At 40.7% G+C, this 13,533-nt stretch overlaps 1 protein-coding gene across 1 annotated transcript in view; it reads left to right on the top strand.

The window, feature by feature from the left end:
- Positions 1-9,951: 9,951 nt before the first annotated feature.
- Positions 9,952-13,533, top strand: part of LOC116100418 (NACHT, LRR and PYD domains-containing protein 4A) — a 40,125-nt gene continuing 36,543 nt past the window's right edge. Inside the window, exons 1-2 of the mRNA XM_031384232.1 lie at positions 9,952-9,981; positions 10,236-10,334. The gene's annotated coding sequence lies outside the window, so the exon portion shown is untranslated. The remainder of the gene's footprint in view (positions 9,982-10,235; positions 10,335-13,533) is intronic.

Below are 13,533 nucleotides of genomic sequence, written 5' to 3' on the forward strand. Positions count from 1 at the left end.
TCTCATCTTCTTCCTTCACCTCATCACCCATGTAGGGAATATTGCACAAAACCGTCTCATCCTCCACCATGAAGTTCTGCTGGAGAGGGGACCAGGAATACATGATCAGAACCGATGCATCAGTGTTCAGAGACCTCATCAACATATCCTGGCTGTCAAAACCTGGAAAAATGCTCTCTATGGTACACTTCTTCAGGAAAGGGTGCCCACTCACGGGCTTCATTGGCTGAACGGGCTGGACTCGAAGTTTCTTCCACTCTTCATTGAGGATTTGGGTTTTTTCTTGAACCTTTGCAAAATTTGCCACATACAGAGCCTTTGCTCCCATATTTGCCAGGAGCCGCTTGAGCTGCCGAAGCTGCATATACTCAGATTTCACTTTTCTTTTCCAGTATGTGATACATTTGGAAGTTGGGGGACTTGCTATATCCATTTTCCTCACGGAATGCAGCAGAAAAAGTTGGACTTTATAATGTACCTCTGTTCTTCAGATGAATGGCAAGACCCTCCATTCTGAGACGCAGACACCCGCCACGAGAATGCCTGCGCGCTACGGCCACGCCCCTGCGCCGCGGCCACGCCCCGCGCCTCCCCCCACCCCCATTTTTTGACCCACAAGTTCACATGCTAGAACCTTGGTCTGCAAAGTGGTTGTGTTGAGAGGTGTCAAATACTGGAGCCTAATGAGAGGCATTGGTTCCCCAAGGCAGTTCCACAGAATAACTTAATATGGGTCAAGCAGAAAAGACTGGATTCTTGGGGAATTTATTATTATAAATGAAAGTCATCAACATGGTGAGTTGCCGGGCATCTGGGACCATGCTACCAGAAAGGCTAAGAACTTGTAAGGCTGAGTGAACTCAAACCCCAGGAATCTCAGACATTCGAGAAAACCAGGAGCAGAGCTGCTTCCTACTTGAGTCTGCACCTGCTCTGGAACTGGTAACAGGACACCCAACCAAGAGGACCACAGCAGTCAGTCCTTTAGTATAAAACCTGGAGTTCTTCTCCATGCTACTGATGGATTTGGATAACCTGGAGACCTGCTAATGACCTTCTGTTCTGGGGTATTCTTATGATGCCCTTCCCAGAAGAGGTATAGAAATCTCCATTTCACCCCAATAAAGTATATATACCCACACTCCACCCCCAATAAAGCAATATGAACATGCAGAAATCATCTCAGACAGCTATTTCATTAAAAATTGCCTAAAAGAGCCATGCCAAAGACAACTGAAAAAGGATTCTTTTCTTCCCCCAGTCCTCAGGTACTCAGCACTCACTCCCAATTGGACCAGACCTGTTCTACTAGGTCTCAGCTTCTGCTTTTCTGCTTTGTATGCAGATACCCCAAGAGTACTCATAGACCATAGAGCCCTGTTCCTAATTACCTCTCTACACAGTACACTTCAGTGTGGGTACTGGTGGAACCTGGTACCCAGATAGGAGATTGGGAAACACAGCATTTTTCCCAAACCACATTGTTCCCCTTCCAGTCTGGTGTATAGTGGTGTCCTACAATCTAAAGAGAAACATGGAATGTGGACTCCCTATTCCATCCTTTGCTCTGCCTCTTCTTGCCCAGCATGCCAGGTGCATCCAGACACCTCAACAGTGGAATGGCTGCATGTGGCAGATTTTCATTTTCTCTTATTGTTGTGACATATAAGAGGGATCCTTATCAGAATCTGAAGAACTGTACTGTTAGAACTTAGACTGTCAAACTCCCTATAGGGAAAAATGCAAGAAGTCATGCTATCGTGACAGAGTATTATCTGCCCTCACTGTGAGTCTATGGGGAGTTAGAGTACTTGATGAGGGTTCCATTTTCTTCAGTGGTGCAGCCACTCATAAGTTGCTCATGATCCAATAAATAGTCCCCTTACCATACTGATTGAAGCAACCATAATTACCTCCAAGTAGGAAGGGGTTTCAGAAGAAAATGTACACATGAGAATGAGAAAGGAATTAGATTTTTAGAGAATATAAAAAAGTAATAAATTAAATAGGATGTCAACTCAAAATTTCTAACATGTGGGAAGCACATATTTTAAAACACTTATGGCCAGATGTACCACACATATTGCCATTCCAACACATGAGATTTTTAGTCAGGGGGATTATTAGCTTGGATATAGGGTGACATTGGGCCAAACCTATTTTTTTTTAAAGTGAGTATAGCAAGTATACAGGTAGTATCTAATACAAACCAAGGGGTGTCAGGAAGTTGAGATTGTTGCCAGTTGAATCTTTCTGGGACACAGCCTGCAGATGTGAGTTGGATGTGGTCCCGTGAACTCCATTATCTAGCTCTGGCCTCACTCTTCATTCCAGTGGAGCCATTTGAGACACCAAGAGAGTCCTACTTCTATGTGGAAGTCTTCAGGGCTAGAAGACTAACCAGTCAGGTCTGCCCAGATGACAGCTGACAGAGGGGAAATGTGGATGGTCCCCTGAACTCCACTGTGCAGGTGTGGGCTTGCCCTTTAGTCCAGAAGAGACTTATGGGACCCCAAGAGCGACCTGCTTCCCCTTGGAGGCCTGCAAGAACTACCATCAACATGAATCCAACATTCCAGTGGGGTCCAACAGCAGAGTTAGGTACCCTGGCTTCCATTTTCTGCACCATGGCTCCCTGCACACTTCTGAGAAGTCCTGCAGTCGTCAGGACCATCCAGCAAATGCCAGGAAAAACCAGATGCTTAAGTGACAACATAAGAACACAATCTACAAGACCCAGGGCAATATGGCACCAGCAGAGCCCAGCTATCTTGCTACAACAAAGTCTGGATATCCTAATGACACTGTAAATCAAGAACATGATCTTACATCCAGTCTTATAAAGATGATAGAGGCCTTTAAAGAAGAAATGAGTAAATCCCTTAAAAATACAGGAAAATACATTCAAACAAGTAAAGACATTAAAAGAGGAAGCAAATAAATATAAAGAAATACAGTAAAATACAACCAAACAGGTGAAGGATATAACTAAAACTGTTCAAGACCTAAAAGGGAGATAGAAACAATAAAAAAACACAAACAGATGTAATCCTAGATATAGAAAACCTAGGAAAGAGAACAGGAACTACATACATAAGCATTACCAACAGAATCCAGGAGTTGGATGAGAAAATCTCATGCACAGAAGATATGATGGAAGAAGTCAATATATCAGTCAAAGAAAATATAATTCACAGACCACATGAAACTCAAGAAGGAAGACCAAAGTGTAGATACTTCCCTCCTTAGAAGGGGGAAAATACCCATGGAAGGAGTTGCAGAGACAAACTATGGAGTAGAGACTGAAGGAAGGACAATCCAGAGACTGCACCACCTGGGCATCCTTCCCATATACAATCACCAAAACCAGAAACTATTGTGGATGCCAGCAAGTGCCGGCTGACAGGAACCTGATAGAGCTGTCTCCTGAGAGGCTCTGACAGTACCTGACTAATACAGAAGTAGAGGCTCACAGCCATCCATTGGACTGAGTACAGGGTCCCCAATGAAGGAGCTAGAGAAAGGACCCAAGAAGCTGAAGGGTTTGCAGCCCTGTAGGAGGAACAACAGTATGAACTAACTAGTACCCTCAGAGCTCCCAGGGACTAACCCACCAACCAAAGAGTACACATGGTGGGACTCATGGCTCCAGCTGCATATGTAGCAGAGGATAGCCTAGTCAGTCATCAATGGGAGGAGAGGCCCTTAGTTCTGTGAAGGCTCTATGACCCAGTGTAGGGCAATGCCAGGGCCAGGAAGCAGGAGAGGGTGAGTTAGTGAGCAGAGGGAGGGGAGGGAATAGGGTTTTTTTTTGAGAGGGAACAAGCAAAGTAGATATCCTTCTGTTTCTATTTTGTGGAGTAGTTTGAGGAGTATTGGTATTAGGTCTTCCTTGAAGGTCTGAAATATCTCTTCTCTAAACCCATCTGGTCCTGAGCTTCTTTTTGGTTGGGAGACTATTAATGACTGTTTCTATTTCATTCGCAGATATGGGACTGTTTAGATCACTGATCTGATCTTGATTTAACTTTGGTACCTGGTATCTGTCTAGAAAATTGTCCATTTCATCCAGGTTTTCAAGTTTTGTTGAGTATAGGCTTTTGTAGTAGGATCTCATGATTTTTTGGATTTCCTTGGTGTCTGTTGTTATATCTCCCTTTTCATTTCTGATCTTGTTAATTAGGATACTGTTTTTGTGCCCTCTAGTTAGTCTGGCTAAAGGTTTGTCTATTTTGTTGATTTTCTCAAAGAACCAGCTCCTGGTTTGGTTGATTCTTTGTATAGTTCTTTTTGTTTCTATATGGTTAATTTCAAGCTGAGTTTGATTATTTCCTGCCTTTGATTCCTCTTGGGTGAATTTGCTTCTTTTTGTTCTAGAGTTTTCAGATGTGCTGTCAAATTGCTGGTGTATGCTCTCTCCAGTTTCTTTTTGGAGGCGCTTAAAGCTATGAGTTTTTCTCTTAGGACTGTTTTCATTGTGTCCCATAAGTTTGGGCATATTGTGGCTTCATTTTCATTGAACTCTAGAAAGTCTTTAATTTCTTTCTTTATTCCTTCCTTGACCAAGTTATCATTAAGTAGAGTGTTGTTAAGCTTTCACATGTATGTGGGTATTCTATTGTTTATGTTGTTATTGAGTAGCAACCTTAGTCCATGCTGATATGATAGGATACAAGGAACTATTTCAATCTTCTTGTATCTGTTGAGGCCTGATTTGTGACCAATTATGTGGTCAGTTTTGGAGAAGGTACCATGCGGTGCTGAGAAGAAGGTATATCCTTTTGTTTTAGGATAAAAAGTTCTATAGATATCTGTAAAACCCATCTGTTTCCTAACTTCTGTTAGTCTCACTGTGTCTTTGTTTAGATTCTGTTTCCATCATCTATCCATTGCAGAGAGTGGGGTGTTGAAATCTCCCACTATTATTGTGTGTGGTGCAATGTGTGCTTTGAGCTTTAGTAAAAATTCTTGTATGAATGTAGATGCCCTTGCATTTGGAGGATAGAGGTTCAGAATTGAGAGTTCATCTTGGTAGATCATACCTTTAATGTGTATGAAGTGTCCCTCCTTATCTATTTTGATCACTTATGGTGAAAGTTGATTTTATTCGATATTAGAATGGCTACTCCAGCTTTTTTCTTGAGACTGTTGGTTTGGAAAATTGTTTTCCAGACTTTTATTCTGAGGTAGTGTCTGTCTTTTTCACGGAGGTGGGTTTCCTGTATGCAGCAAAATGTTGAGTCCTGTTTATGTACCCAATCTGATAGTCTATGTCTTTTTATTGGGGAATTGAGTCCATTGATATGAATAGATATTAAGGAAAAGTAATTGTTGCTTCCTGTTATTTTTGTTGTTAAAGTTGGAATTCCGTTCATGTGGCTATCTTCTTTTAGTTTTGTTGGAAGATTACCTTTTTGCTTTTTCAGGGTTGTAGTCCCCCTCCTTGTGTTGGAGTTTTCCATTTATTATCCTTTGAAGGGCTGGATTTGTGGAAATATATTGTTAAATTTGGTTTTGTCATGGAATACTTTGGTTTCTCCATCTATGGTAATTGAGAGTTTTGCTGGGTATAGTAGTCTGGGCTGGTGTTTGTGTTCTCTTAGGTTCTGTATAACATCAACCCAGGATCTTTTGGCTTTCAGAAGTCTGATGTAATTCTGATAGGTCTACCTTTATATGTTACTTGACCTTTTTCCTTCACTGCTTTTAACATTCTTTGTTTTGTGCATTTGGTGTTTTGACTATTATATGGTGGGGGGAATTTCTTTTCTGATCCAGTCTATTTGGAGTTCTATAGGCTTCTTGTATGTTCATAGGCATCTCTTTCTTTAGGTTAGGGAAGTTTTCTTCTATAATTTTGTTGAAGATATCTACTGGCCCTTTAAGTTGGAGGTCTTCAGTCTCTTCTATTCCTATTATCCTTAGGTTTGATCTTCTCATTGTGTCCTGGATTTTCTGGATGTTTTGGGTCAGGAACTTTTTGCATTTTGTGTTTTCTTTGACTGTTGTTTCAATGTTTTCTATGGTATCTTATGCCCCTGAGATTCTTTCTTCTATCTCTTGTATTCTGTTGGTGATGCTTGCATCTATGATTCCTGCCTTCTTTCCTATGATTTCTATCTCCAGAGTTGCCTCTCTTTGTGATTTCTTGGCTGTTTCTACTTTCATTTTTAGGTCCTGGATGGTTTTGTTCAATTCCTTCATCTGTTTGGTTGTGCTTTCCTGTAATTCTTTAAGGAATTTTTGTGTTTCCTCTTTAAGGGCTTGTACCTCTTTACCTGTGTTCTCTTGTATTTCTTTAAGGGATTTATTTAGGTCCTTCTTAAATTTCTCTATCACCATCGTGAGATATGATTTTAGATCCCAATCTTGCTTTTCCAGTGTTTTGGGATATCCAGGACTTGCTGTGGTCAGAGTACTAGGTTCTGATGAAGCCAAGTCATCTTGGTTTCTGTTGGTAATATTCTTGAGTTTGCCTTTCGCCATCTGTTGATCTTGTGGTAGATGTTCTTGCTGTCTCTGTCTGGAGCTTATTTTTCCTATGGGTCTGTAAGCTTGTGTCAGCACTTCTGGGAGATCAGCTCTCCTCTGGTAAAACCCAGTTCATATGGCTGTGGATCGGTCATCCCTCCTGAGTCCTGGGGTCAGAGCATACCCTGGAGACAGGTTGTCCACTTGCTGGAAAGGTGCAGAGAGGGCTGTGGATCTGTTGTCCTTCCTAGGTGTAGTCTGAGGTATCGAGGATCCTGTCCTGGCTGCCCTGCCACTTGTGAGGCCTGTGTCTCCTGGCTGGTCCTGCCTTTCCAGCTTGTTTCTGGGGACCAATTGCTTGGAAACTTTTTTTTGAAGCTCTTAGTCTGAGGTTTCTGTTAGTCTTTGTTTCTGACATGTGTTTCTTTTATGCATCAGAATAATGAATTTTCTTTGTGTATCCAGTATATCAATCTGTGTCTTATATTGAGAATTTGGGTCCATAGATAATGAGAGATTTTAGTTCCTGTTATTTTCTTTTTGAAGGTAGCATTGTGTGTGTGTGTTTATTTGTGTGTGTGTGTGTGTGTGTGTGTGTGTGTGTATGCTAGCATGTGTGATACTTTTGGTTTGTTGTGAGATGATTAATTTTTTTATGTGTTCTTGGATATACTTAACTGGCTTGTGTTACAGTCTTCCTTCTAGTATCTTCTGTAAGGATAGATTAGTAGAAAGATATTTTAAATTTGGTATTTTCGTAGAATATCATGCTTCTTTCCATCTAGAAAATTTTAAGGTTTGCTAGATTTGGTAGTCTGGGGTGGCATATGTAGTCTCTTAGGGGTTTCATGACATCTGTCCAGGATGTTTTGACTTTTAGAGTCTCTTTTCATAAGTCAGGTGTAATTTTGATAGGCCTACCTTTATATGTTACTTGGTCTTCTATTAATATTCTTTCTTTGTTCTGTACATTTAGTTTTCATGTATCATGTATTATCATGCAGCAGGAGGATGTTCTTTTCTGGTCCAATCTATTTCATGCTCTGTAAGTGTCTTATATGTTTATGTCCATCTCCTTCTTTAGGTTTTGGAAGTTTTCTTCTATGATTTTATTGAACATGTTTTCTGACTTTTTGAACTGACAATCTTCACTGTCTCCTATTCCAACAATTCAGAGGCATGATCTTTTCACTGTGTCCCTAATCACGGGTATGTTTTGATTTAGGAATATTTTTACTTTGTATTTTATTTGACCAATGTATCCATATCTTCTTTGATATCTTCTGTGCCTAAGATTCTTTATTCCAACTCTTGTAATCTGTTGGTAATGCTTGAATATGTAGTTCTGTAGTTCCTGTTCTCTTTCCTAGGCATTCTGTCTCTAAGATTTCCTCCATATGTGATTTGTTTATTGTTTCTTTGTTGATTTTTTGGTCTTAGACCATTTTGTTCAATTCCTTCACCTGTTTGATTGTATTTTCTTATACTTCCTTAAGGGATTTGTTTCCTCTTTAAGGTCTTCTGTTTGCCTGTTTTTTCCCCTCTACTTTCAAGGGAATTATTCATATCCTTCTTAAAGGCCTCTATCATCTTCTTGAGATGGGATTTTAGGTGAGCAGTAAGATCCTGAGCACAATAAGTATGGCTTTTATGACGAAGAAGACAAACACTCATATTTTCACATGTACAGCTATTCACACACACACACACACACACACACACACACACACAAATGTGCACACCAAGCATGTGCTCATGCAGCCTCCCTGAGCCTTGCTGGAAATAATCTCTTTTCATTCAAAAAGCTGGGGCTTCAGCTGCACAAGGTTCACTGACTTCACTGAGCTGCTGCCTTGCACATCTGTCAGTTCCAAGTGTAGAAGCTCTCAGAGGGGTGTTTGTGTGAGTGACTGTGGGATTGTATGATGCAGGGTTTGGGGTGGGGGGATTCATCCTACAGGAGATCTCAGGAGGCTATGCTCTAAGATGCAGCTGGAGTCCCTCCCCCACAACACCCAGGCAGAAGCCCACAGTTAGAAACCAGCTCACTCAGTGTGATTAGGTCCCTGACAGCCAGGTGACCCTGGCAAGTCACCTGTTGTTCTCACTCCTGGTGTGTGTGTGTGTGTGTGTGTGTTCATGTCTATGTGTTCAGTACAGAGGACAACTCAAAAGAGTTCAGTTTTCTCCTTCCCCTGGATCAAACTCAGGTTCCCAGACTTTGCAGCAGCTTTTTTTCTTGGGAGTGGGGTGGCACTACAATGACAACACTAGACACACTGTACAGAGGAGTACTTGCCTGACACACTCAAGGACCATGGCTGTGTTTCACATCAAGCCAGGCATGAATACAAAAAAAACAGGAGGTATAAGGCAGGTTTGATCAATTCAAAGTTGAAATAAAAACCTGACCATCTTCCCACCATATATGTGTGTGGTGTGTATGTGTGTATGTGTGTGTGTGAATATATATACATATACATATATATATATATATATATTCATATATACTCCTATATTCCATATACATATATTTACATTGATCATCTATACCCATCCAAAAGTGCCCATTGAATATGTGAGACTAAGGACTAAGGTAGGATGGGACACCATATAGTTTTTTTTCAATATATATGCCTACAGAAGTTTAATCTATATGTTTGGTATAACAAATTACTAGTAATGACTTATAATAAAATAGAGCAATGTAAATTATACACAGTAAAAACATTTAATACTAATGAGTTCTTTATTTTTGAGATTTACCACTTAACTTTTTTAGTGTTTAATACAGTTATTTATCCAACTATGAATGGATAGTGGATCAGAGAAAAACTTGCTGGAGTAAACTTCTCCCTCCACCATCATCTCAGGTCTTCAAGGCTTGATGTCAAGTACAATCAGCTGAGCCTTCTCACTGCTGGTCCCTCCCCCACACTTAATATTTTCAAAACACTGACAGCCTAAGTCAGGGAGAAGAAGAGCCTTGGTAATCACAGTTAGAACTTGAAATTTAGCCACAAGTGTTCTACACACCTGTAATCCTAGCATTCCAGATTCTGAGACAGGAGGAGCCTGATTTCCATACCAGCCTGGACAATCCGGATCAAGGAGGATCGGGTCAGAGAGAGAGATGCCTGCCCTCATTTACATGCTCCTTTTAAACGCTAAATAATGGTGGCACACATAAAATGATAAAAAACAGAGGATGAAGGGATCTATCTGTACAGTCAGAAGCCTTGGAGATCCATTATCTGGATTCATCAGGAAGCCTACATACCCAGAGTCACTGCAATATTCATTATCTGTAGAATACCGGGACCTGAGGATTTAGAGCTACACCAAACTGTCAACAATCCTATCTGTCTTCCTTTTGCCAGCCCTCCTCCCCCAACCACCACCACTAATGAGAGGAAGTGAAGCACAGGCCAATCACATGGCAACATAGCCTGCTTCTCCCCAGTTTCAGCTGCTGCCCTCTATTAAGGACTAACCTGGAAGCCCAGGGCAGCGAGTCAGCAGATCTTGTCTTCTGCTTCTTTTCTCTTGTATGCTCTTATTTTCTTTGTTAGTTGAGGAGCCAGTGTATGGGCATCATTTTCCTTCCCTTCCCCCCCCCCCCCCCCCCCTGTCTAGACCAGCCAGAACCAGTTTGCATCCTTTGTCATGGTTATTTGGACTTAATTTAGCAGGATAGCCAGGACTCTTTATGGTGCTCTATTTAAGTATTTCACTTCTTTCTTTCTTTCTTTCTTTCTTTCTAGGAAAACAAAAAAATCATACTTGTCCAAATCCTCCAACATTTGTTTCAGTCGGATCCACAAACAATCCTAGCTTTATCTGGCTTTTTTTTCGATTTTGAAGTAAGTAGAGGGATCACAAGAGACTGTTAGTTGGGCTAGAGTCATTGGAGGAACCAGTGCTAATGAGGCCTTCCAGATACAAAGAGAAAATAAATAATGTGTAGGCATCATGAGGGTTGGACATCTGAAAATTTAGAGGGTAGAGATATATTCATATATATATATGTGTATGTGTTTATGTATATTCATGTTTATGTTTATGTTTGTGAGGCCAATGACCAGGAGAACCCACAGAGAAGCCAACAGCTATGGACCCACTACTATTTGTATCTGAGACATTCATCTGAGCTCACCCTTTAAAGACTCACACTTTTTGTTCTTGGCTATTAGGTAAGTGCACGGGCAAAGATTGCTTACTTATCAATAAAAAATGGTCTTTACTGTTGGCTAGAGTGTTGAGTTGTTCCAGGTCTAAACAAATATATCATGTCCTGATCTCTAATACCTCAAAAAGATATTGTTGGAGTTTTAATTAGTTTTTGAAGGGTAACCATGTGGAGACTGAAACACCAGGAAAATGTAATGTGATAATCAAGGCAGATACCGGAGTTGGGCAGCTGCAAGGAAAAGACAGCAAAGATTTTCAGCAAAGCAGGGGCTCAGGAGGGGCAGGCCAGGGGTTCCCTGAGGGAGAGACCGTGAAGCTGCAGACCATTGCCTCACTAATAGTAAGGCAAAATGATTCTTAGTGATTTTGATGTCATAAGAGTTGGTTGGTGTTTTGAGACAGAGTCTCAAGGACAGAAAATAGGCTAGCTGAAAAATCAGTGTGTAGTCAAGGATGACCTTGAACTTCCAATCCACTTGCTTTCACCTCCCAGGTTCTGGTATTACAGGTGTGCTCCACCACATCTGAATTTCTGTGTTGCTAGGATAGAGTCCAAGGCTCTGTACATACGAAGCAAGCATGCTACCAAGTCAACTCACATACCTAACTGAATGTCAGGAGTTTTAATCCACTTAGTTTATGTAATTTTGTAACGAAACCCATGCAAAGTTATCTGTAATATTTACCACAAATAACTCAGGGCTTGTTTTCTGAAAATAAAAATGTTGTGTAGAACCACAGTATATCAAAGTTGGGAAATTAACAGTAGCACAATACTGTGGGTCAACATTAAGACTTACTTAGCCTGGAATTTGATTCTAGCTCCAAACCAAATAAAATAATAATGAGTGAAAGAGAGAGTAAAAAAAAAAAAGTCATCAGATTCTGTGGGAGACCTCAAAAAGCCTAATTAAAAAGAAATATTAAAAATGAATAAATAAATAAGAAAGTAGTCCTAGTGTCACAAAATGAACCCCATTCCAGCAGAGGCAGGCTTCTTTAGCTGGAGGTCAGCTTCTTCTACAAAGTGAATTTTAGGACAGCCAAGGCTACATTCAACAACAACCTCAACAACAACCTCAACAACAACATTAAAAAAATAAAAACCCACCTAATACTTATAGTGAATTGTTTTTAAATGGTGGCCTGTGTTTTTCTATTAAATACTTGTTACCACTTCCAGCATGAAGCCTGTGCCTCAAACAGTTGGGGTCCTGGCACAAATGTGTATGCTTGTGCATACTCTGAGTTTCTCCATTCCTGTGAGGTGTGTGTGTGTGTGTGTGTGAAATTCATCTAGAGGGACAAGATAGATTTTTTTTGACTCAACTTACTGGAAAAGATGCTGGAATCTGAAGTCTTGGGAAGGAATTTGTTTCACCTGGTAAAGTTAGGCTTCAACATTTTCCTTAGGGCTTGAAGGTTAGCTTGGTGATAATCATACTTGCCTAATCTGCTCAAGACCCTGAGTTTGATCTCCAATGCTGTAACTAAAAACTCTTAAAATAAAAAGAAATGAAAAGAGAAGAATGTTCTTCTCCAAGAATCTGTATATATGAACAAAATCATCAGTTTGATTGGGTTGAAAGTGGTAATTAAGGGTATGTGATAAAGTTCATAGATGCTAGATGATGTTTATTTATTACTGTTTTGCTTTTTGTTTCCTGCTTTTTAAATTTTCCTATTTTGTTTTGTTTGTTTGTTTGTTTTTGAGATATGGTCTTATTTTGTACCCCTGACCTTCTTCAAACTTAGAAATACACCTGCCTCTGCAACCTGAGTGCTGGGATTAAAGGTGTGTGCCACCATGGTAAAGTTTTTTTGTTTTGTTTTGTTATATGATAAAGATTCTCTGTGTAGCACTGGTTGTCTTGTAATTCACTCTGAAGACCAGGCTGGCCTGGAAATCAGAGAAGATCCTGCCTCTGCCTCCTGAGTACATACAAAGGTGTATGCCACCACTGCCTGATTTATTTTATATTTTTAAATTGTACCTGATGGTTGTCCTCAAAGAATCTACTGACTTTGAGTCTGTCTCCCTGTCTGTGTCTGTCTGTCTCTCCTTTACTTCTCACTCTATTTTGACTATTATCATTTCCTTCTGATTTGAGTTCCCCTCTTTGTTGTTTCTCTCTTAAAGGATGAAACTTGCTCATGAAATTTCAAGCTAAGTATAGCTCAGTTAGTATATATGAACAGCTGTGGGGTCACTCACTTGAACACTGGCAACTAGCCGGGGTGTCCCCTCCATATGAAAGAGTGGTTCTCCATCTCTGTAGCTATCAAGTGCAAATAGCTCCTCAGTTAGGAGTGAGGCTTTGTCACACCCTCTTCCATCCATGCTAAAGTGTTGACAAGCTTGATCTTGTTCAGGGAACCACAGCCACTGTGAGTCTGTGTGTGCAACAACTGTGTCATGTCCCAGAGACCGCTTTTCACAATTCTCCTTCCCATATTCTGGCATTTAAATTCTTTCCCAAATTCCCCCATCAGATTATTTCAGGAATCAAATCCTCATCTAAGGGATATTCATGGTTAAGACCACCCCTTTTCTCTTTTCAGCTTCAGTCACAAGGAAGACTGCCTGTAACTTTGCAACTCTGCAAACTGCCAGGCACCAGTTAGAGGAGATGGGGGACCTAGGGCTTCCTGCTTTCAGTCTTTGATTCTTTTATGATCTCTAAGTTCAGAGCACACTGAAAATGGACCACAACAATTCTTACAATGATCATGATAGAGGAGGGGCTGCTGCAGGTATGGTGGCCTGAGCAGAAGTCTGGTCTGGATTCTTACACTTTACCTCTTCCTTCAGGGTCTGATCTAGTTGAATTGTCATTAATGATAGGAGCACAGCCCCACACAACACTGGCA

This window comes from Mastomys coucha, unplaced genomic scaffold, assembly GCF_008632895.1.
Source record: "Mastomys coucha isolate ucsf_1 unplaced genomic scaffold, UCSF_Mcou_1 pScaffold21, whole genome shotgun sequence".
Classification (NCBI taxonomy): domain Eukaryota; kingdom Metazoa; phylum Chordata; class Mammalia; order Rodentia; family Muridae; genus Mastomys; species Mastomys coucha.